Here is a 25,381-nt window from a genome sequence, read left to right as displayed (position 1 = left end):
AACCTACGAATTCAACAGCAGCACATACAGGAAAAGCCAATTTCATGGGCTGTGCCTTGGAGCTAGTTAGTCCTGCTTTCAGGTCCAGCTGAGGGCTTTTACTGAAGGCAGCATATTCCAGGAGGGGAGCCCCAACTGCCTTAAGGAGCATCATCTTCACTTTATACCCAGGCCAGCAAAAGCACAGGAGAAGTGAGTCCATTTGCTCAGCCTCAGAGGGTTTCCATGCCAGAGCTGAGAGTGGTCCCTGCCTTCGTTTCAGCACAGTCAGTGTCACGCCATGGTGCCACCCCATCCAGGAGAAGCATCACCATGCGTTGGGCGTATAGGGTCAAATGCTCATTCCCTACCCCAGTACTTGTTGCTCATGTGAGGAACTCGAGCCCTATGCTACGGCAGGGGTGAGGGTGCTGAACAGCCACACGTCCCGTGGGCTTTGTCTCAGCTGCAATGTAAGATGCAAATAGCTAACTGTGACTAATGCTCTTGACAAGGCATAAAGGAGGGACAATATGGAAATCTGAAAGAAAAAGCATAGCTGGACTCAGAGCATCATGTGGAGAAAGGAGAGGCTGGCCATCAAGAACAACTCTACTGGTATCTCCCACTTAATCTAATGACAGTCTCACTCACAAGACTATTATCACGGCACCCGGTGGGGCCAGTTCTGGCAGTGTGCTTTCCTTTCAGCTCCAAATGAAAGTGTGAAGGCATTACTAACAGAGGAGAAAATTATAAAGTTCTAATCACCAGATTTGGGCTCCCAAGGAAGTGAATCTGTGGCACTGCACAGAAGTTAGAGCATGAAATATATACTTTTTAAATGCCTCTCAGTGGGTTATTGCTCAGGTGGCTATAGAGCCATCCTGAACCTCACTCCCTGAGATTTGGAGGGGTCTAGCATTGTCTCCACTCATCATTTCTCATTCCTCTTCCATAGATCTACTGGGAAGTGGAACATGTGACTCACCTGCTTATCTTTGTTTGGGAAGAACCAGCTGAAACAAAAATACCAAATGAACAAGTTAAAACTATTCCTTTAAGAGAAAGGTTTGGCTTTTGCCCTAGCAGGTAAAGAAAAAGTAGGAATCGTCATAAAAAGATTATTAATTTCTCACACACCAGTATTTTCCTGAGTTAAACAAAAGCATGCAAAAGAAACATTTCCCTTTCCCTAGCTTGCTCAGTTCCTACATACAGAGAGGTGCTCCAAGCCCAACAATGCAAAACCGAAGCACCTGCCTGCAGGACACCTACACACTTACAAATGGCTGAAATGAGGTTTAAGATGTTGTTGCGCCTTAACTTCTTCGGAAGGAGGGTATCACTTCTACAGCAGAGCCAGGACAAGGGATCATGCCACGGCTTCTCTAAGCATCAATAAAAAATCAGCCATTTTAACTTGAAACCGGCCAAGGAGACAGTATAGACCTACCCACGCACTGGACTGGATTAGGGGCTGCTCACACACTGCTTTCCCCTGGGTGAGCTGTGGAGGGGTGAGCTGCCTGCAGACCTTCAGACCTTCAACCAGCCCAGTTGAGCTGGGAAGAAGGTATGTGCCTTCACCTCTAGTGAGCCATCTGCAGCTGGCCTTTGAAAATCTCATACTGGAAGGCAGACGTATCCATCTCTGCTGAGGCTGATTCAGTCTTTCATCGCTGAAGTAGGTAACTGAGCCCCAAGCAGCCCTGCCTAAAGGAATACGCTCAATACTGGGCAAAGATCCGAGTGCACTGACTGCTCCTGCACCACTTCTGTCGAAATCCATACTGACCATGGAGCAGACAATCATGCGCGCATAGCCTGGACACAAATTGAGCATTTTTCCCAAGGAAAACAGAACCCACAGGTCTCAGACCACTAGACAGCTATTAAACCACCAGGCCCAGTAAGAATGGGTACTTACTTGCACCAATATGGATAGAAACTGAGAAGCAGTAAGGCAAGGTAGAAGACGCAAAAATACAGTAAAACCACTGCAGATGCAGTAACAGGTTGCTTATAAGCTTTCCCAGTTCTGGGCCCTAAGGTTTTCAGAGGGATTTCTAATGTTGAGGTTGACTAAGCGGGGCTACATTTTTGTTCTGGTTGCAAACTGGAAACCACTATTTTTATCCACAAGTCCCCCAAAACATCTGTTTCTCTCTAGCTATTTAAGACTTCCTTAGGACCTAGTTAGAGGTACATAATTATTTTTAAATATTACTCTTTGCAGTCACACATTTTATCATCATTACATGTGTCATTATCTGTGTATTTGAACTGTGTAATTTGAAGATGAGGAGATAAAACTCTTGCAGGGGGTCTGAGAATTACTTGCCCTTAAGCAAATATTTTGGGATAATACCTACCATTTGGTACAAGCTAGTGCATCCTCAGTGAAAGGAAAAGCAATCCTTTTACAGGTCACACTTTAAAGTCACCTAGAGAAAGAAACTGTTTAGAAGAATCCAAAGAGTAGGCTAAATCCCCAGCAGAGAAGAATACCCTAGTTGTTCCTAGCTTGCAGTCAAGGCACAGTCATCTAGAAAAATCGGTATAAATACAATCTGCTTTCACTGGAAACACCATATTCACATCAAGTTCTGTTCCTCCCAAGGAGTAAAAGATGGGGATATATCAAACTGTTTCATGGTTGGACTGTAAGACAGAAGACAGTCTGTCTTATTTAATGGGCTACATGGAGTCACAATTACAACAGACCTGACAGAGCAGTGGTTTTGGACCACTTACGGTTCGTATAATGTGATGCAAATGTAACTCAGGTCATCTAATTTAGGAGGCCACTTTCATTTTGCTGTTTCTATAACTGATCTACCTTGCTGCTACTAATGGCTATGGGGATTTTTTTATTGCCTTATCACTGCTGTCTCCAAATGACAGGCAAATAAATGAGATCTACTCCAATCTCTTCCTACAGCAGGCAAAACACACCCTCTTGTTACTTGACAGGCTAGGTACATCATCAGGTTCCAGAAGACTGTAAGGCACCCATAGTGGGATGCTACCACAACACGGGGAAAGCAGCAATGGACCAAAAGTCTCAGCATCTGGGTCTAACCTGAGAGATGGATAGATGCAGGAGTGATGTTTAAAACTGCATTTTAAAGGGAACAATCAGATGTGTCATGCAACCAGCAACAAGACACGTAGAATTTCAGTTCCTGACAAGCAATGGCCCCAGTCTGACCTAAGACTGTGTTGGTCTTGATATTATTCTTGGAGTAAAAGCTGCTACGCTGTCCAAGAGCAGGTCGAGCACACAAAGTGGTGAACAGAGTCACACATGTTATGAATGCTTTGGGTTACATTTTTCACACCTGTCAAGGCCTCCTAACAAGAAATTTTGTCCTCTATATACCCTATCCTACAAATCCTAAAAAGAAAAAAAAAATCTACCTTCTTCCACCCTAAAGTCAAAGCTGATGACTAATGAAGAGACCAAGACAAGCAAAGGCAAATCTTAAGACAGAAAAGCAATGGTTTACAGGGAATGTGAACAACCTTACACAGCTTGTAGGTGAGCAAAACACAGTGGGATAGTAGGGGACCTTTCCTTCAACTTCTGCTATCCAAACCCAGTTCACAGCTACTTATTCAAAAAGCAGCTGCCACATGAAGTTTCCATAAGGGAAAACGCCAGTGTCCTAGGCTGAATAACACACCCAAGGATTTGTAATTTTGTTTTCAGTACCAAAGTGCTACACCATGCCAGGGGAACACTTTTTCAAAAAGTGTGGGGAGGGCAGGGAGTTGTGCCAACCTTTGGACAACCATCTTCATTGGGACTCAGCACACCCTGGGCTAACATCTGGGAGGTGTGCAGGGTGCTGAGACCACAGCGGGTGCACATGCAGCTTACCCAGGCTGCCCAACCCTACCCAGAGCTGCCACTGCCTGCCATATGCCCCCCGGGAAGAACGTGTGCACACACCTACGCATACCTTCTGCATTATTCCATGGAAGGTTCATTCCTTTGGCCACCGATGCAGTGAGCTCCAAGCAAAGCAGCCCTCCGAGAGTTAGTGCAAAGACAAAAAGCTTGACTGGCATCTCATCAGATTTGAAAGTCAGATATAAATCATGCAAGAAAGATGTTTCACTAAACATTGCTGTCATATCTATATGACTCCAAACCTTCAAACAAGAAATAGAAGACCCCAGAACAGGTAATTTCATTCTGTATATTACTCTAGTCACAGACATCTACAATTAGGTACAAATGAATTTAGTATGAAATAGATGATGACAATCCTAATGGAAGTCTTCAGTAACTGTCCTTCCCTCTCCCCTTCCCTCCAAACATGAAGCCGGCAAATGTCCGTATCAGGTACCAAGGGAGACAAGCCTTCATCCCAGTCTTCTCCATCAGATTGTGACTGTTGTTAGTGAAGCACTTCGCCAAATAAGTACATTCCAATAATCAGAACTGCTGCATTTAAAACTTATTAAAATACAGCTATGTGGGCATACAAAATTAATTTTTCTTCACCAGCCTTTTAGCATTGCTCATGGACATTCATTCCTTGGGCGACCTAACTGAACCCAGAGAGCAATGTACTGTACCTTCGATTCCCAGTGTTGCTACTCCTCAACCACTCTGAACCAGGCTGCTTCTCACTGTCATCAGGCTAAGTAAATAGCATCGATCATTGTGTCCTTCAAACTTGTCTAAGCTTTTGTGCCCTTACTTTCAAATTTTAAACATTTTCCCTCTTGAAGGTGCATGGGGCTAGATCACTATTTTAACCCTACAGTTAAGACTTTCAGAAAATTACCTGCATTGTCAACCAGGAGCTTTCAGTATTGCAAGTATGCTACTGAAACAGTGAGAGCAGAGCATGACAATTTACAGGCAGAGAATGGAAACACAGAGAGAAGGGGCGATTTTCAGAAGCTGACAGAGGAAATGTGCTACAGAGCCTGGAATTTATCTCACATCTCTTGGCTCCAGTCCAAATGCTTAAACCACAAGATCATCCTTCAGGCCTAGGACACCGACAAAATCTTTAACTCTTGTAAGATCCTGAAGCCTTTTCAACAAGTGTTTTGTAGCAGAGGTGGCCTCCAGCCTAGAACAGGATCCTGATGTTCAATGACAGAGATACAGAGTTCGGGACCTGTCTGTTGGATGACAGCCCATGCTGGTTTTAATATCTGATTTGGGTATTTCACACCCCGGATGTGACATAGCACTCCACGTACTTCTGCCTCAGCTGGCTATGACAGTTTGCTGAGATCTGAAAATGGTGAAAGAGATTTTTCCAGATACAATATATTACTGCGAGAGTGTCCCTTGCCACTCCTTCCCTGTACAACCTCAAATAGGGGAAAAAAAAAGAAATAATCAGAACTTTAGGAAAACTGTAATGTAGTGAGTAGAATTGCAAAATAACTTGGAAGTAGAATACTTAAGTATAAACCAACAAGTTTTCTTGGAGAAGATTTGTGGGGAGGAAGAATGGAGGTCTTCTAATGTCCAAAACTTTTGCTTTTCAGTTTATATAAAATTACTGTTATCCCCATCTCTCTTCAACACAGAACAAGGCACAAAATAAAGTGAAACATGTTAATTATCATAACAAGAGTGATGGCTAGGGATGAAAAGGGGGACAGGTAAGAGATGTGTCTATGTGCTCAATACCAAGCGAGGAGGGTTGAAAATACCAAGCAAGGAGGGTTGAAGCAAAGCAGACTGGGGGGGGGGGACGTGGCACCCTCTTGTCCATCTCCTCTTTGGCCTGAGACTAGAGAAAGGACAAGTGAAATAAATGGAGTCACAGCTTGCCACATATCACAGAGCCACCTAATGGGAAAAAAAAGGCCTCTTTCAGTTTCAAATGACTCAAAGAGAAATTGCTCCACCACTTCAGACTACTTGGCTGTGTGTTTCCTTAGAACAGAGTGCAGTGAGCATTTTATCTCCATTTTCTAAATATAGGTCACCTCAATCCATGGCTGCACTGCTAGTGATACCTCAATGATTTGCCACAGCCCTGGCTTAAAGTAAGTCAGAAGAAACTTAGGAAATGCTAAACAGCAGGCAGCATCTAACTAGGAAATGGAGGGGGCTTCTCATAATCCGTTCTCTTGCACAGTCACCGAAGGAGATGGATCCCCTACCTTTGGTGATGGCTCACTTAAGGAGAAAAGCCTTTGAGCCCACAGTCAAAAGCCAAGAAAATTCACCTCTTTGGCTGCTGGACACAGCCACAGGAGAATGCATCATCATTACCATCATGCTATTCCAGCATGGGCACAAAACTTGCCTCTGGCAAGAGGAAACAGCGATGGAACAGACAGGTAAAGTGGTTCACACACTGCTGTCAAACTTTCTGGAGATACCCTGATGTCTTTTTTGGAGACACTTGCAGATCTAAGACCAGCATAAATTAAGTTAAAAAAATGAAATCTGAAATCGGCCCTCGCAGTTCAAGAAACGTAGTCTTTTCCCTTTCCTTGCTCTTGTGGGATTCTCCCTTTAAAAGCCCTAAAGGATGAACATGTAGAAGATGGTCTCATTTGTCGTAACAAAGCCTATTGCTGCAAACTGGAAGAGGGAGAAGTGCTTCAGACCTGCTTTAGATTAGGAGGAGACAGGAGAAATAAAAAGAGCATCTGACACCAAAATAAAACTATTTTGATCACTGCCATCTCCCTTATTCTAAATGAAGCAATTGTGGGCTACGTTTGTTTTGCATTCATAATTAGCAGACAGAACAGATGGCAAAGGTGTCACTTAAAGCCACACGTCCGACAAAATAACCCAGGCTGCCAGTGCAATTTTTCACTAGGAACAAGGAATACTTTCCCCTCTTCTTCCCATTGAAACGTATCCCAAAGAAATGAGGCCAGCAAATGTTTGCATCAAGTAGGGGATTCACCGCAAAAAGGAATCCATTGTGTTTTGGAGTGTGTTGATTACTGGCTGAGTGAGGAAGAAAAGGGCAATAGCAAATGGATTGCTAAGAGAACAAAAAATAGGAATGGAAACTAGGGATACATTGCCAGAAATATAACAAGGGGCTCAAATAAACATATACTCTCTCCTCCCTTTAGCCTTGTGGTTCAGGCATAGCTTGCAACTCAGGACATCTGTGTTTCATTTACAAGAGAGCTGAATAGGAGAATTTTTATCAGTGAAGGTATCTGTTGTCTTACGCCCATACCTGAACTCTTTCTGTAAACGCGCTTATCCTCTCAATACCTATCTCAGTTTAAGGATAGTGGAAAACTCACTAACAAGCAATGTAGAAAGTTTAATGCATCACCCGCTGCATCCAGACAGTTCAAAACCATGGCCAGGAGAGACTATTTCACTAGAAATCTGGAGTGTAAAACATGCGTGTGGCACTCCCATCCTATTTCCTCTGCCACAGGCAAGGAATGAGATAAAAAAAACCCCAAACTACATGCCACTTGTTAAAAACATTGAAGCACTGTTCTTTGGTCTATTAGTACTGTACCATGTTTGGCTTGTGACACTCACAATACAGGTACGTGAACATCTCAGAGGAAGAACTTCTCTGGGGAATCTCTCCTGACAGCCCATCTTGCATGACAAAGTCCTTTTGTTAAGTTCTTAACCTCCTACAAAGCCCCAACAATTTAATCACACTGAGTATCCCTGCTTGTAGGAAAGAAAAAGGAGAGACAGATACTAATGTAATTTTGTTCCTTTCATAGCCTTGTGAGGTCCTCCGACAGCCTTGCTGATGGACTACAAGAGGATTTTGGCATACCGTTCTCTGAGCACTATGGATAAGCTGTTCCTAGCATGCATGACTGAGCAGTGTCAGGACACAGACTGATGGGCAATATAATAAACATCATGAGTCATGCTCCACTCATACTGCAAATGTGCTAGTAATTGTAAGCTTCCACAGCTATTGTAGCCTCAAAACCTCCTCTCTGATACTATTAGGATGCTAATAATTGTGAGCTTTGTCCAGCTACTGCAGCCACAGGTCCCCTCTCTCAGATACTGCAAATGTACTAATAATTGTGTGCCTCAATAGCTACTGCAGTGTAGAACTCTGCTCTTTTTGATGTTGCAAATACTCTAATAATAATGATGCTCAATACAACTGTAGCCTGCTCTGCTGATCCTCAGCAAAAGAGCAACGCCTAGAGAATGAGAATAGATCTCTAAGAAAGAGCACAGGATTAGGGGAAAACAATAGGTGCCTAAGAAAGAGTATAGACCTAGAGAAAGAGATTAAGTCCCTACAAGAGAGTGAAGTCTCTAGGAATGCATATAGACCTAGGACAGACCTCAGGCAGGACCCAAAGCTACCATCTCCACCTCTGCCCCCTGGTCAAAGACCCTTCCAAAATAGGAAAGCCTCTCTGGGGATGAATGTGTTGACCATCTTGGGGATGATGCAAAGTCCCATCTACCTGCCAGGTGTCTCCATGAGGAGCAGGATGGACAAGCTGCCTTAACACTCAGCCTTTCAGTGAGGCTCGGATCCCGGATGATACTTTGAGCAAACCCCATAGCAGTTCTCCCTCAGGCCTTTCCTTCCCTGATTAACCCCCCTTTCCCCACAAAAGCATGCCTCAAACTGCCATGTATTAGAACCCACCAAATAATGTCAGCACAGAGCACTGGTGTTCATGCAACAGGACTAACAGCTAATAGTGATGTTTCTTTCTACAAGGCAGCATAGTAACTTTCTCGGGTGATTGCAGTGGAAAATCTCTCCTAAGCATTGCTGCTCCACTCACCATCCACTGGTGCAGGAAAGGACTCGGAAGTGTCAGCAAGTTCGACAATATTAAGAACATTCAACTTTAAATAGAGAAAGCACAGCCACTTTATTTTATGGGTAAAAGGACTTAATACAAAGCAGCTATTTTAATGCAAGATACAGTTAATTCATCTTCCTAAACCAGATGGTTTTAACATTTTTGGACACCTTGTTCCTATTTCCTCTCTGTTGTATAGTAGAGGCTTAACTTTGTTTTTACCTCTTTCTGCAGTTACCTGAACATAAGCAGAGAGCATTGTGCAAGAAATAGGCTCACCCAAAACACCAGTGTGATTTCCCATCAGCCTCAGCCTCAAATGACATGTGCTTTTTGTTGCCTCCACTACCTCTGATCTCCCTGCTTTTCCCCAGCTGCTCAATAACCCAAGAGAAGGACCCCTATGCTAAGCCATCAGAACACACAGCCCAAGGGCCAGAGCTTAATACCCTCCAAATTTAGCACTGGACAGTGGTCCACTTGCATAACTTTTAAACATTCAGCAACTCCTCTGAATTGGGAAACTGCTTCACAAACGCTCCTAGAGATGTTTTGCATCTACTGGAAATTCCCTTTAGATTCGTAAGAGAGGGAATAGCTGCCAACAGTGTACTGCCCTCACCATTTCTGTGGCTTACAAAGAATCCCACAAAAGCTTCACAGGGGCTTCAGCTCTTGCAGGTAGAATTCATATGGTCAGAAATCTGCCCCAATCATCTCAGGCTCAATTACTCTGATTCCTTATGCAGAAGTTTGGGGATCTGAGGTGCCCAAGAGGGATTCTCAAAATATCAGATTCAAGTCTTAGCTATCCAGATTGCCACCATGCATGCATGCATTCTGGGCTCTGCATAAAACACTATGACCATGGCCAATTGCATGCAAACCCCTGGAAGCAGACCACACCATCCTCCCTTACTGCAGAAGAGCAGTGGTAAAAAGACTGAGGAAATAGAAGGAACGACTGTATCGCCTGTCTAGGCTCCCCAAACTTCAGAGAACATGCCTTAACCAGCTGGCTGTCAGCTGCTTTCTACTGTCTGGACCCACTGCACTTCCTGCTAAAGTTGTGGGAAAAAGATGGAAAGATTCAGCACACTGAGAGATGGAGCACAGCTCCCTGATGTGCTGCTTGTGGCACTCATCTAGCGAAGGGGAAACCTAGACTGCCTATACCTTCTGCAATAAATAGCAATTAAAATGTACAAACAGTCCTCAAAGCTGTAATATCAATATAAATAGTCACTGAAATAAAACGATTCACTAGTTAAATCAGTAGCACAATCACTAAAGGCGGTAGGAAGGTGAATACTCGCCTTAAGACCTTGCCTCTGCTGGTACTTCGTTATTCATGCAAAGTGGAACAGCTGTAAAGTAGGCTGGAGTTTAGCACACATTCCTGCAAGCTGGACGTGGTTCAAAATTCCTAGAGGTAGGGGAGGTAATCAAACCGAACCAGGGTGTCCCACATCTGAGGTGACTGCACAAACTCCTGAGCCACTTGATGACAAGAAGATGCTACTGTGACTACTCTTGACACTCTACCTTCATCTTGTCAAATCCAGCCTTCAAAGCTCTGCATTTCACTTTGTGAAAGCTCAAGGCAAACATACCATGTTAAGCATGAGGAGAAAAAAATGTGTGTCTGTGTGAATGATTTCCTTGGGGGGGGGGGGGGGGGGGCAGGGGCAATGTAGGCTTTTCTCCCTTAACCTCCTGCTTCTGCCACTGATCTCTCCGATTTCCTGCCCCCTAAAAATACCCCATTATTCACACCATCCAGGAACAAATTAATCCCACTGAAGTCAAGGGTAGTTATAAGACTTCTGAAAACTTGGTACACTTCTAATTTAGGCACCAATGAATTCAGCAGATTAACAGATGTCAATTTATTCATGCATATGGCTTCATAAAAGCAAAAGGCATTTGGACCCAGAATTCAACAGCAGCAGAACAAAGCTAGTACACCTATTATATAAGCAAGCACACACATTATTCATCAGTTCACAAGCCATGTTATCATGCTACCTACACCCATATGTGTTAGTCACTATGTTACACAGTAGGCATATGTGCATTCAATATTTAATCTGCAATAGCAATTGGGGGGACATCAATTAGACATGTGTTACATCTTTTAGAACATACATAAGCAGGGAGATGAATCTCAATGCAAAGAGAGGTATTTCAAGTCTCCAGAGGTGAAGCCCTTTACAAATGGATTGATGGGGTCAATTCACCTTTACCTACAGTCCTCCTGTAAGTCTTAAGCACTGGCAATTATGTGGTGCCCTACCATTTCTTCATGGTGGGAATTTTACCTGGTATGGATAATACCTCCCACTTCCACAGCATTAATTTTTGCCCATAGGCAAGATCCTCAGAAGTGCCATAAAGTATACAGTTACCTCATTCCTACTGTCTAATCATAATTTCAAGAGAATGAGGTAACCAATCTCACCAGCAATAAATTTATTATCATTGTTCAATCCAATTTCCCTCCTTTCTTTTCATTTATTCAGCTAAACCTGCTCACATCTATGGTCTTGTATAAATGCTACACATTTATGGCACTTCAGATAACGTTACCCACAGTGGAAGGCAGCTCTGAACTCCACCTTGAGTTCCACATCTCCTGGTGAAAAGACACTAACTTGACATGAGATGTCTGCATCCAGTTACCAGCTCAAGAAAGAAGGGACATGGGTGTAAGCACTACTGCCAGTGCAGAAGCTCCTGGTAACTTCTCCAGAGTTACATATGTCACCATAAAGCTGTCTTTATGAGACATAAAGCCTCCCAGGTGTGCTTTTTCTGCAACTTCCTTCTAAGCTTGGGCAACTATGCCGTGATCCTTAAAGAATATCTGAGCAATTCTCACAGCCTCTTGAAACCCAAGCTTTTTATTGATTTTTGCATTTCCCAGCATGCTGGAAAGCCTCAGAACTGCGTATTACCAGGGACTTTTGACAATAATACTGGGGTATTGCTCGGGGCCTGCAAAACATAGATAAACAAGTACCCTGATCCCAACAGCGAGACATACTTTCTGATAACAAGTTTAAGGTTCCTTTGGCTTTATTTCATCCTGTTACTAGAAATTTGTGTCCAAATTTCTCAGGAAGACAGAACTCAAATCCATTTAGATGTACCCACGCAGCAATAAATAAGATAATAATTAATAGGTTACTTAGATAAAGACTTTCCATCTTAGGGCAAAGGAAAATACTCATTAATTAATCATCAAGTTGGCATTGACTTATCTTTTGGCACCTACAATAAAATGTAAGTCTAAAATGAGCGGGGGGTGGCGGGGGGGGGGATGAAGAAATAAGAAGCCAACAATAGTTTTGGAAATGGATGACAAAATCCAAATGTTCTGCCTCACTGCTGCTAAATTAAGCGCAGTGTTATCAGTGCAAAGATTAAAAAAAGAGAGATTTTCCTCTGAACCTTAAGTCACACTTCTTAGCTACACAGGACATGACAGCAGTAGTGAAGACAAGAGAATTCACTCACCCTGAAAATGAGTGGCAATAAAAGGATCTGTTCAGTTATTGATTTCCCCAAACACAGCTCTATATAGCAGAAAAAGAAAAAAAGACAGTAGTTTATTGTATGCAATGGATGAAGAAGTGATCCCCCACACTCCTTCCCTTCCTAGGCACCATCCGACCCACCTTTGCCTTCCTCTGCCTTCCGCTGTTTTCCCTTGCAGGGCACAAGGCAGGGGATTATAGCCAGCCTGCCTTTTTTTTTTTTTTTTTTTTTTTTTATACTAAGTGGAAGGGGCTCTAGCAAGATCCTGGCTTTAGCTGAATATTGTTCTGGGAATCATTTTAGTGTAAAAAGGATGAGAAAAATTGTTTTCCCATCTTTCATCAGAGGCTTTGAGCTACCAAACAAAGATGAAAGATCCTCACATAGAATTGCCTTTTCTCCAATTGATTTTGTTTAGCTTCCTTTTGACTAAAACTCAACTCTGAAAGAGAGAAGTCAGTTCCAGAAATACATGCATAATGTTTAACGTATGCATCAACTTGAGTATTAAGGGATGCACGGTTCTCCCATGGTTCCTCTATCTGCAGTTGAACTGTACTTTCTCTGCCTCCTGCTCTGTATGCATAATGAAAAGTCAGATAGATTCTTGTTTATTCTGTTATGATTTTCTGGGATTTTTGCAGAAGCAAAAGAGGTCTCTCAACATCTCTGTCCATATGATACAGCAATGACAGCATGGGAGACACCAAAAGGGATATTATATTTCACTCTCCTAAACTTCTTGAAAAATCATTTATTCTCCTAATCAACAGAGTGTGGGAAACCTAGGCCTCAATTTTTAAGATGCTCCAGGGCTTTCCTATTGTTTTCTATTGCTGTTGACTTTTGATAGTATTACTAATTATTACTACTACTCTGGACCATAACTGGCAGCTTCAAGTCAAACAGATCCAAATCCCATCCAAGACAAACTACCTCTGCTACAGCCTTTCTCCAAGATCTTGGGCAAGGCACGTACTCTTCTGGTACATCTGGTCCCCATCTATTAAGGTAAGATAGAAAGCACTGCTCTAGCTTGTGGTGATGCAGTGCTGTGGGATGCTTGAATACTATGGAGCTGGAAGTTATCTAAGCACTAAGAAGGAAAGAGATGCTTTGATGCTCTTGGGCTCACAAAGGAGATCTGCTGTAATATTTTCTGGATTAGATAGTTAATCCTAGTCTTTACCATTGACCTATTCTTGGTAAAATCACTCAATCAACTGATATCACCACGTATGTCCCAGATAAACCTGATGATACATTAGAAAAATATTACATCTGGCACTTTTACCCCAAATCCAGATGAGAACCAGCAAGGGAAATGGCTATACACATTTCTTCCAAAATTACAATTAATGAACAGTCAGTTCAGTTCCATGTCAAACATTTTGCAACCACCTGTGGTTGATCAAAGTAACTGTGCTCCTTCCCGCCCAGGCACAGGCAAATCACTGCCTGGTAAAGCAGGCAGTAGGATGGGTATGTGCTGTGCTCCTCCAGAAAGCCATTTTATTACCAAATGACCTGTGAATAAGGGAAGGTAGAAAGACAGCCTTAAACTATCTTTGCTTCTGCCTTTAATTCCAGATACCCTAAACTACCTTTGCCTACAATAATACCCCCCCCTGGAGTCCTACTATCATCCAAGACTCTCCAGAGCCTATAAAGCCAGTGTTGCCAGAAGGCATAAAGGCACCTGATACAGGCCAGCTCTGGCAGCTGTGCAACACCTGGGAAAATCCTGGTATTCTATAAAGCCAAGTTTAAAAAGCAAAAATCAATATATTTCTAATCAGCAGGGCTACTTAAGCACAGCACAGAGCCCACAGCTTCTCAGAAAGCCCCTACAACCCCATCCAAATGAAAGCTTCTGTAGATCCATGTACGATTCCCAATATTCTCTTTCCTTCTGTTTCCCTTTTGCCACCAAAATGATATAAAACCCAGCAATTCAGCATGTTCTGATAAAATGCACAACCCCCTCCCGAGACCTGGTCTTAGCTGCATCAAAGTCCATTCAGAGGCTGCATTTTTTTCACCAAACTTGTCCAGCCACAGTGACTCACAAATTGACAGTACGGAGAAGTAAAATGTTTCTGGATCTCTAAAGAAAGAGAGGATGCACTTTCAGGTGTCAGGTTGGGGGTTTTGTTTCACTGAATCTTGCATTCATTAATTGCATTTCAAGAATGAAGTCAGATTTCTTTTTTTTTTCTTTTTTTTTTTTTTTATTTGTAATGTGGCTGGTTATTTGATGAGTGAAGCATTAGATTTGTGAGTTGTTCTGCAAGCCAAAACATGCTCCCTTTCATTCATAACACGGAGCTGCTCTGTGTTAAACAGCCGATTATCATGAATGAAGTGGGTGTAACTTCCTTGAAATCCTCCAAAGACCTGTCAAAGCAGAGCTACTGCAGCTCAGTTTTCTCCTTGAAGTGTACAGATCATTGGTTTAATTGTTCCACACTGATCTTGAAATATGCTTTCTTGGTTCAAAGCATTAGGCAGTATCATTTTTTGAGGAGGAAAGGGGAAGGGTGGAGAAAGGTGCCTCAGGATAAGAGAGAAGAGTGGGTATGTGCCTCAACCATCAAATTTAGATTTTTCTTTAGGAATCTAAATTGAGCTTCATCCATTTAAAGTGTGTCAGACAAAACCATACAAAGCAAAGCCCTGGCCTGTTTTGCATGGATAATCAAGAGCCTCTGGCTCTTTTTTGTAAGAGGAAATGTTTAACCCTAAAAAGAGGAGGACTGATCTTATGATTAAAGTGCTGGCCAGCGGCTCAGAAAATTTAAATTTGACTCCAGGTCTGCCACTCTCCATCCTGTTTCAAACCTTTTGGTGTAGCCCCAGTGTTTCCACTTTTACAAAGGAACATGCTGATATTTCCAAACTGTGATAGTCTTTGAGCCCAGAGATGGAAAGACTACACATACATAACAAACAAACATACTACAATCTGTGTCTATAAACTCATTTAATATAAAGATATTTCTGAGGATGGCCTCTACCTTTAACAAAAAAACCTGCAGCATCTCAGCTATTCATTTTATCACACTTTAGGACAATGATGGGTGGATCTTGGCCAGTAAGAAATTGTGATAGTTGCATTGACTTTGGCAGACCCACTAGATATCTGATCCATATCGCATCTCTAACATTTTAAAAGCCTAGCAAGCTAGAGATGACTACAGGAAACTCAGTAAAGAAAACCAAAAACATGAGTACTAACACACTTACAAGGGTCAGTCTCAGGAAACACGGGGGGAAGCGGCACCAGTGGAAAGTATTAAAATTTTTGTATTTCAGATCAGATTTTCTGCTAAATTTCATTATCTCACCTACAACCAAAACAAAACCAACAAATCTTGATAGTAGTTTCATGACAACAGTTTTTACACATCTCTTGACAGCTATAACACTAACAAAGGCTGACACTTCTGAAAAAAAAAATATTTGTCCAGCATTTTGGAGATTTCAAAACTAGTAACACATTGCAGCCAGCCCCAGGGACGGTGCTGTTTCCCACTGGCTCCTGATTCCTTTATAACCTCCCTGCAATGAGGTGATACGCACCTGGATGCATTCACATTTGATTGGAGAGTGCACTCTACTGAAATGCTGTCCCCTCTCCTTCAAACTTCAGCGCAGTAGGTTAAAGGTGCCCAACAGTCGGGCACGTACTCTGCCAGCTCCATCTAAATCCACCCCTCTTCCTTGCTTGTAAGCAAATGGAAATCACAAGACCATATCCTGAGGGGTTATTCTGCTCCCATTAAAGTGATCGAGAATTTTGACACTGGTTTAAAAAGCAGCAAGAGTTGGCTGACATACAAGCAGGTCTGACAGGTTGCATTTTCATTCTCATTACTATTACGGGCATGAGGATACATTTCTATTTATCTTTAGCTGGCATTCAGTCCTGGATTTAAACTGCATCTGTGGTTGCATTGCTGTGAGATGTATCACTAGTTGTGACTCACACTGCAAAGGACACATTTGTAAACTGACCCACCATTGACAAAATCCTCTCTTTCTTCGTTTGTAGGAGGCGAGATGAGGCACAGGTTCCTTGACTGATTCATTTCCTGAGGAAATTTTTACTCTATGCATCTTTTTCAGTCCTTATTCAGTCAGAGAGTAGTGAAGTGATTAATACAAAATCCGTGCTTGACACAGAGTGGAAGGAGGATTCATTCAAATTCTTTTAAAATCAGTGCTTAATTAATTGCTTAGAAAAACAACCCATTGCCAAAAATGTGTGGGGTTGTTTTTTGGCTTTTTTTTTCTCCCCACCCCCACACCCCACACCCCCCCTCCAGTTGAGAAAGCGTTTTCAGCTGAGAAACTAATTACAGGCAACAGCACACAGTGAAATGCATGAAGGACAAATCTGGCACCTTTTGAAATCAGCTCCTCAGAAGGAAGAATTAGCAGCCTGGACAGAGATGCAGGCAACTCCAGCAATCCTGTGTCTGCTGCTTGATCTAATTCACTTACAGCCAGCTCTGGTCCTTTTCTCACCACACTGCAGAAATCCTGGGAGAGCTGGATATCTAACACCTCTGACAAACACAACAATGATCAGAAAATTAAAATTGCCAGAAATAAAAGATAACACAAAGAGAGCCCTGAGGAAACAGCAGTAAGTTTCTTGACAATTTTTATCTACCTGATTATTCATATCAAGACAGTACTAACCAAGTCCAGATCGGGATGGGGTTGTGAACAATCCCTGGGGCTTGGAAGGCTGTTCAGAACTTGGCACTCGGGATCAGGCTATTTTCTCCATCCTATTAGGGTGGACAGTGCTAGCCTACAGAATGAGGGAGAAAAATTAGTGCATGCTTCCCCTTCATTTCTTCTCCCTCTCCCTCTCTCTCTCTCTCCACGTTCTTCTCCTCTTGTCTTTTTCACTGTGAGCACTGAATGATGGGATTTTTGACATCAGAGGAAAGTCATCCTTTCTCCACTCCCCCAGCTCCTGTCCGCTTCCTCCTTATACATGTCTGTTCGTTTGCGTACTATATCCCCACTCAAAGAATGGGATCAGCTGATCCGACCACAGCTTCATCTAACTAAGCATCCTAAATCCTGCCCAAAGTAGACCAGACTGACTGGTTCATTCACCCTGGCAGCCTGCTACCAGCAAGCCTTTAAAGTGCATTTTGTAACTGCTACATAGCTGGCACCGACTATAGCAAAGTCATTGTTTAGTCAAGGTAAAGTGACCTCTGTTTACTCAGACAACTCAGCTGCCTACAGGGAGCTGATAATAATAACTGGATTTGAGATAAGTGAAAATTTGCTGGGAAACTTTCATTTTGGCTGGGCTGATGCTTACTACAATAAGCTAAATGTTTGGTCAGTTCATGCCCTTTCTCCTGCAGTTTCTTCAGCTCTTTGATTTATTATCTGCAACTGGACAGCAAATGATCCCATCCAATTTCAGCGAGTCTGTGGTAAGCCAAAGACAGATGAGAGATTTGTTCAACTAAGTATATTTTCTGATCCCCAATAAATATCCCGTTGAATACTGTAAGCTGCCAGGCACCTGCCATAAGTTGCTTCAGGTGTTAAAGAAGAGCATTGACTAAATCAGGTCTTTTTCTACATGCAGCTTCTCATTCTCCCCCTCAGATAACTCTGGGCATCAGTGCAGAAGTGCAAGTTAATTCCAGCTGCGCTCCAGGGGACGGGGAGCGGGGCCGTGCGCAGGGTCAGGATCAGGGCTGGTGCGAGCTGAGCACCACCCCGGGAACTGCGTCTGCAGTGACTCAGTCATGACCGAGTGAGTCACAGCGCTTCTTCTGCTTCCTTCTTTCTCCTGGGGGGCGGAGGTAGGAATTTCCTGCTGGCCCGTCCTCGTCCTCGTAAGTCACAACGTCCTGTTGCAGCAATACTGCTGGGAGGGTCAGCGAGTGGGAGAACTGGAGCCGCTGCCCAGCCCACCCGCTCCAGAGGAGAGATGGGGCACATTGCCCCACTCAGGCATGTACACGGGGAAGAAGGCAGAGAGAGATCACAGCAGGACCCCGGGTCCTCTCACTCCACATCATAGTTCAATTTGCAGAATAGCCCTGACACCTTCAGATACCTAACAACTTGACTGAAACAGCGTATTATCCATCCAGCAACCCAAGAACCCAATTGTCCTTTTACAAAGATATAAATTATGCTGATATAATCCAGGTAATTTCTCTGCCTTTCTTCAAAACAGCACTGTAGTGAGAGGAGAATCAAGTCCTAAATGTCTGCATGGCATCGCCTATACCTATGCATTTGAAGGTGAAATCCAAGGCATTCGGTGGAGGTTCTGGGACAAATCCAACCCTTAAATGCCACTCTGTGAAAGTCTTCCCAGCTGCCCTTCAAAAAAGTTGAACTTAATCACACTTGCAGCTAGAAGGAACTCAAAAACACGGATGGGCTGTGCCATGATAACCCTGAGAAAAGCCAACGCATATCTGTGAGAAAATGGGCCATGCATAATTAGAAAGGGAAGGAAAGTTATTAGCCTTGTGAAGGCTGCCTTCCAGAGCAGATCTAACCTATCCGCTGGTGAAAATTGGTGTTTCAAATGGTGGAAAGGAAATGAGGGATACTGGCAGAGATGGTACAAAGCAGAATTCCTGGTCACACTGCAGGGATGGTGAGACAGGCCCAAGTTTAGCTTACATCAAATGCATGTGCAGAAGTTAAAATGAGCTCAGTACACTATGGCAGTCATTCCTTCAGACTCTGCACAAAGAACTGGACTGGCTGACAGCACTGATTTACTCCACAGGCTCACCTGATACACAGCCATGTTGTACAGTGCTTAATCACTTTACTTAGAGTAACTGCTAAGTACCACACAGTGACAAATAATATTACACAATAACATTAATAGCACCTACCACAATAGGATTATATCCCTTCAACTATGCTGGTATAATTATATGACCTGCCACCAAGTGTGGCCACAGTGGGTGGGACTTTTCAACCTCTCTCTGTATATTTTCAATCATGCACCTTTACACTGGTTTAATTTCATCCCTTCTAGGGCTAACTTTGCTTTAGCTGTTGCAGGGAAAAATATTACAGTGTTCAGCCAATGAAAACATAAAGGCACATGCATGCAGGGATATCACCACTTCAGCACTGTTAAAAGCATTTTATGATACTGATACTGGAGAGGGAGTTTGTGGATAGTCAGTGAATGGATTGACTGAATGGATTTTGGCACATTTAACAAGAATGGGTTTGGGGAGAGATCAAATGTTTCCAATCTGACTTTCACATCTTATCTGGAAGTTGATGGCTCTTGGAGCATCTTTTGGAGCATTTTGTATCTGGGCATCAGACTCCTACCAAAAATTTTCACGAGAGTTCTTCTGTCTACAGATAGAGGTATAATCAAATGCAAGACAAGGAAATTAAAGCTAAGTAGATTTTGAGCAAAAATAAGATACTTGTTTTTAACAGCCAAAGGCCATTAACCCCTGAAAGCACTTCTGAAGGACAGTGGGTGGTTTTTCATCACTCAAGTGTTTTAAAATCAAGGACAGGTATTTTTTATCTAGACAGACCCAGTTCAAACAGGGAAGTCTTATGGCCAGCATCACGTGGAAGGTCAGAGCAGACTCTGCTGAGGATTCTGGCTGCCTCCATACCCTACCCAGCCATTTACCTACTGACTGCTCAGTGCTGTTCTTGCAGTACATAGCTTTGTTGTTCACAGTCAGTCTGTTTCCCCACGGATGACCAGACCTGACCCTGCTTAGATTACAAAAGCTAAAGGGTTCAGAAGTGAGGAAAACAGGAAATCCAAACAGTGAAAATCTCAGCAATAACGTTTCCTAACAAAGACCTTCAGATCTCACTCTTGGCCAACAGCTGTATTCGTGATGTCCAAAAAGGATGATGTTTAGTGTGGTGAAGACTGTCTTTCTGCCTTTTATTTTTATCTTGTTGGTTTTTTTTTTTCCTGTACTGCGACATTTTCCTCCTTGTTCAAATCTTGGTCATAAATGAGGGTGCTAATCCAGACCTAAGAAAACATACATGAACACATGTAACCCATACGGTTCAATTACATGGGCTCATAGGATGGAATTTTCCCTACAGAAAACCAAACCAATACCCATGCACCACTTACGTTCCCCTTTGGGCCACAAAATGGGATTGAATGTTGCAGAGGCTTTTTATGTCAAAAGAATTGAAATGAGGTGACCTGTAGCTTCATTTATTGCACCACCAAGTCTGGGGCTGCAAAGCAACTCAAAGCGTTATCCTGTGGGGAAGCATGAACAATAGCTGAAGAGTAAGGAAAGCTTAATTGTGAAGAAAAATATCATGCTTGTTTGCTTTACTGCTTCTGCATTTTAAACCTTACCGGAATTTCTTTCCTGACCTAATATATATATATGCAAATCACAGGTATGGCTGTGATAGTCATGTGAGCTCTGTGGGCCAAATCTGTGGGTGGCATAAACTGGTGTAGCTCCTCTGCCATTGGGTCATAAGTGAAGACCTTGTCCTAGGTCTTTACAGAGACCGTTACAGAAATTTAAGGAGGTTGAAGAGGCATGTTAAGGTCTGGTTGTTTTGCATTCAAATTTTAAATTTCATCCAGCTTTTTAGGTAAAAATTGACTTCCCTGGCTGGCAGCACGGGGCAGGTTTTTGCCATTGCACTGCCATCTAGTGCTGCGAGTTTGCAAGGCAAAGTAGCTGGCAAAAGATGGCTGACCAACAGCAAGTGCCCGAGTCAAGTTCTGAGAGTCCAGAATTAACCTAAATTCTATTATACAAAAAGAATTGCAGAAGGCACACCCATTGGTGGCCCTCAACCATTTACAGGAAAGATAAGCATTATGGTATGTAAGATAACAGAACACTTACAATAGCAGGGGTTGCATAGAAGCTCATTCATTATCCAGCTGTTACACATGGCAGGGGACATTCAGAACATGCAGGTTTGCAACTACAAGTCTCAAAGTCCAGCTGCTCAGCTGATACAAGCTGCTATGGCTCTACCAATTTATAACTGCCAAGACTGTGTTTAAGCAAAGCCTGCACAGAAGTTTTTCACAAGAATGACACTCTTGCAAGTGCTTGAATGCCTTTGGCCATGCTTGTTCCAGGTTTACTGGATACGCTCCTCATCATAACTCCCTTCTGCATTGTATCAGACAATCTGGGCCAAATTTATTCTCTTTGTAATTGATTTCAGTAGTTCCCACCATGGACCACTTTGATAGCCTCTACTCACAGCCATTACCATGGTCAATCAGCATCCAAAAAGGATTTACTAAGCAAGCATGTCATATTGCTTACAGAAATTCCTCCTTATAATCCCCATGCTCAAGGACTTGACAGCAAAGTTAAGGCTTAACATATGAACCTGAAATTAACTGACCTTTATGAGTTAAAATCACAGTCCTAATGTTTTACTCATCTTGAGAATATTTGCCCTCAGTGGTATGTGTATCAGAGGGCGTGAAAGTGAGAGTGTCTTGAGTTTAACAATTGTTCATACTTATAGTGGATGAATCATATGATAACACCACAGCAACATCCTGTATAATTGTTGGGAGCCTCTATTTCTGGCAGTGTGTCCCTACTCTGTCTCATGAGCAAATGTTATTTGTGCTTTACTATCTAAAACCAAAACCAAACAAAATTATACAACGGGACACTATTTTGCAGGCACCAGCCAAAATCACAAATGCCTAATTGAGCCTCCAGTTACCCACTTCAATGATGAAGTTAATAGGGCTGAGATGGATATCTCCGTTCTTCATCTGATTAGTACATGAGCAACTCTCCGCATGGGAGTAACAATATTTGTGTTTCCTTAGCCACAATTGAACTCAGTGGGACTATCACACACGTAAAGATCTGGGACACTGCTTGTGAGGCAGTGGGTGCTAAGGGAACAAGCACTGTGTTGCAGGTCAGGAGATTTGTGCTTTCCTTCTGGATGGCTACAAGCAAGTCACTCCTCCCTTTTCTCCCCTCCCTTTTGTCTCTTCAGACCTACAGTCTGGAGGCTTCACTGCTCTTTGAGCAACAGAGATACACACCAAGAAGACACCCAACTCGCTTTGCCAACCCAAACACAGACCTGCCTGTGGAAAGCAAAACACAACATGGCAGGCAATGCCAGAGCATCACAGCCAGTCACAGATTTCAAGCAAACTCCCCAGCACACAGTAAAAATACCAAGTATCAGTACCATCCCTAGAACAAAAAGGCATCGATTCAGCTTGGAACCCCTGTGCTGGAGTTTCAAATGTACACCGCTATGCCCTAAACACTGCATCTGCCTGTGGCTGTGGCACTGGGGGCTACAGCAGTAACATACTCAGCCCCTTTGGGGTGCATGTGTGGCTGCTGTCATGCATTCCTCCGGTGGGAAATGTTTGCTGTAGGTACTCTTGCAATACGCACACTTAGGGCAGAGGCCAGCTCTTGTTTGCATTCATAAGGTGATGGCAGGATTTTGGCCCCTGCTTTGTGACTCTGGTTCTGAAGCACTAATGAAACACAACACACTGGCAAAGTAGCTAAGTTTTATCAGCAGTCACAGAAGCTTCAAGGGAACTGTGGTTGAAACACCCTGGGAAAAATCAGGCTAATGGTGTAAAAAACCTTTTTGTGTGGAATAAGACTAGGAAAAACCTCTAAATCCTGTAAAACTATCAATCAAAAATTTCAGAACATTTTTTTTTCTCATTAGAATAAGCTTTTGCTTTGACATTTACTGGCTCTACTATTATATTTTCATATATTAAATAAAAATTCAATATCGACATAGAATCTTTTAAATCCTTCTACAGTAAATACGTATTTTTAAAAATCATAACTATTTTGATGAAATGGTAGATTCTGTTCCAATGTATTTTTTTTCCTGAAGGAGGAGAGGGACAGGCAGAGGAAAAGCTTCCTCCAGAGAATTTCAAACTATGGGCCAGTTTCTGAAAACAACTACATTTGAAATCCTTTGCAAGAACTATCTACTGTTTAGCTCTAAAATAACATATTTCTAAAATGCCACCCAAGTTCGCTAAATTATTACCCTTATTATTTTTTCATTTTCATTGGCAATGGTTACATTCAGTGTTTTAACCACTACTTGCAGTAGAAATTTATAGAATATTCATGCTAATAAGAATGAGATTTTTAAAACAATCTAGGGGATTAGCCACATCTTCCATTAAAACTAAAGTACCCTTGACTGCTTTACATTCTCATGACACTAATTTTAAGAAAGTCTATTTAAAATTAACATAGAAGTGGGCCAATATTAGGGTGTGGGGTCTGAAACCCTTTTCTTTGCAGTGGAAGCAGATGGGAATTTCTTCGTGTGCAGCACCCAAAAGGCACTGCTCTGGATTCTGAAGAGACTTTACATTATTTAATTGTGTCAAAAAAAAATCCAAACCAACCAAACATAAAAAAACCAACAAAAACCAAAAACCAAAACAAACCAAAACAATGGGTCAAACTAAAATAAAACAAATCAGCAAATGAGAACATCAGCAACAGAAAGCAGAAACACTTTATGAGGTCACATTTACTATTTTGGCTTTAAATCTTTGGATCACTCGCTCACGTTTTGCTGCTTTCAAATCCCAAACCTTAATCTGAACCTGCGAATAACACAACCCCAAATTCAGACCCGCCTCCCCGGGCCAACAGTTTCAACAAACCCCTCACTGCAGGACTGGCCAGCCTGAGCATTCCTTGCTACAATGTAAGAAAAAAACCCGTCAAATTAAAAAAATATCTTCACCGCGGCCTCCTCATTTCCTGGCTGCAGCCAAAGCCGGAAATGGCCACGTTTCCTGAGCAAGGCCGCTCTCCGGGGAGCGTCCGTCTGCCAGCGACGGGATGCCAGGGCTGGACGGAGGCGTCTCGGTGGATCTCAACTCTGAGCTGGAATCGCAGCACCGCAATTCATACTTAGCAAGGGACACCTAGGAAGATAAGGCAACAGGCGAGGGAGGGAAAGTGGGAGGAGATGTACGTAGCAAAACAAGATGGGAATATAAAAACGTGTTTAAGGAAAAAAAAAAAAAAAAAGAAAGAACGAACAAAGAGAGGGAGCAAGACAGAGGAGAGTGTAACCAACAGCAGAGACTGTGCTCGGTGAAATCAGATGTAACTCCATAGCCCCCTACATTTTAAAGGACAGCCTCTTGGTCTATGCACTGTATACAGGGCATCTATTTGGTCCTAATTACTTTGAAAGGGGTATTTTCCTGCAAAGCACAGTCACGTTCAACAAGAAAAGCAATTTATTAAGACAACATGAAGGCTTGGTTTTAGCAGAGTGGGGAGGGATTTAATAGCCCAGAGGGAGGTGGGGAAAGATGGATGAACGCAGATTACTTCTGAAGAACTCTGCAAATAGGTGGAGCGATTCACAATCCAATAAACCTCACAGGGAAAACCTTATGTTTCCTTCCTGCATTGGAAATCCATTCTTCCTTGGCTCTTTGTGGCTGGGAAAGCCTCTAATTATCCAGAGAGATGTAAAATCCAAAACAGTCCATACACCTTTCAGGTAGTCATCTTAGATTGCTTTTGTCAACAGAGAAGCTAAACAGCATTTCAGAGTTTTTACCACTTTTACCACCATTATCTTTGCAATGTCTATGGGTCGAGAGTGCTCATTATTAAAGAGGCTGAGAGACAGCTTGAGTCATATTCAACTTGTAGCTCTGACCATCTCAAAGTTGGGTGTTAGTTCTCATCTAATGGTTTAGGTGCTTTATATCACAAATAAAGTGATACAGGCACCTGTGGGGGTAAATCAACCAACCCTTAAGCAGACAGAAATGATGGACGCTGCCAGTTATTCCCCAGAGTGGTAGCTTGGTCTAGAGATCTGGATTTTAGCTGATGGAACTTAGTCAAGAGAAACCTCACTCACAGAGGCAGTTTAAGGAAAAATAATAATAAAAAAATACCTAGAATGGCCTAACTCCCACTGTAACTAAATAATAATCCAAAAAATGGCCATCAGTGACCGAAGGTCACACAATGAGTTTGCAGCCACAAACCACAAATTCCTGACAGTCAGTCTACTA

General features: G+C 42.6%; 2 long non-coding RNA genes across 5 annotated transcripts in view; both read right to left on the bottom strand.

Annotated features, from left to right (window-relative positions):
* The window catches only part of LOC119158295, a 152,755-nt gene that overhangs the window by 37,250 nt on the left and 90,124 nt on the right, over positions 1-25,381 (bottom strand). The window lies entirely within an intron of this gene.
* LOC119158296 lies at positions 778-19,719 on the bottom strand. The gene is made up of 3 exons (XR_005107832.1): positions 17,002-19,719; positions 16,701-16,865; positions 778-998 (listed from the first exon to the last, which is right to left on the bottom strand). It is a non-coding gene; the product is annotated as an uncharacterized LOC119158296 (long non-coding RNA).

This window comes from Falco rusticolus, chromosome 16 (genome assembly GCF_015220075.1).
Source record: "Falco rusticolus isolate bFalRus1 chromosome 16, bFalRus1.pri, whole genome shotgun sequence".
NCBI lineage: Eukaryota > Metazoa > Chordata > Aves > Falconiformes > Falconidae > Falco > Falco rusticolus.
The sequence above is the reverse complement of the archived record's forward strand: the minus strand, read 5'-3'. Positions and strand labels throughout refer to the sequence as shown.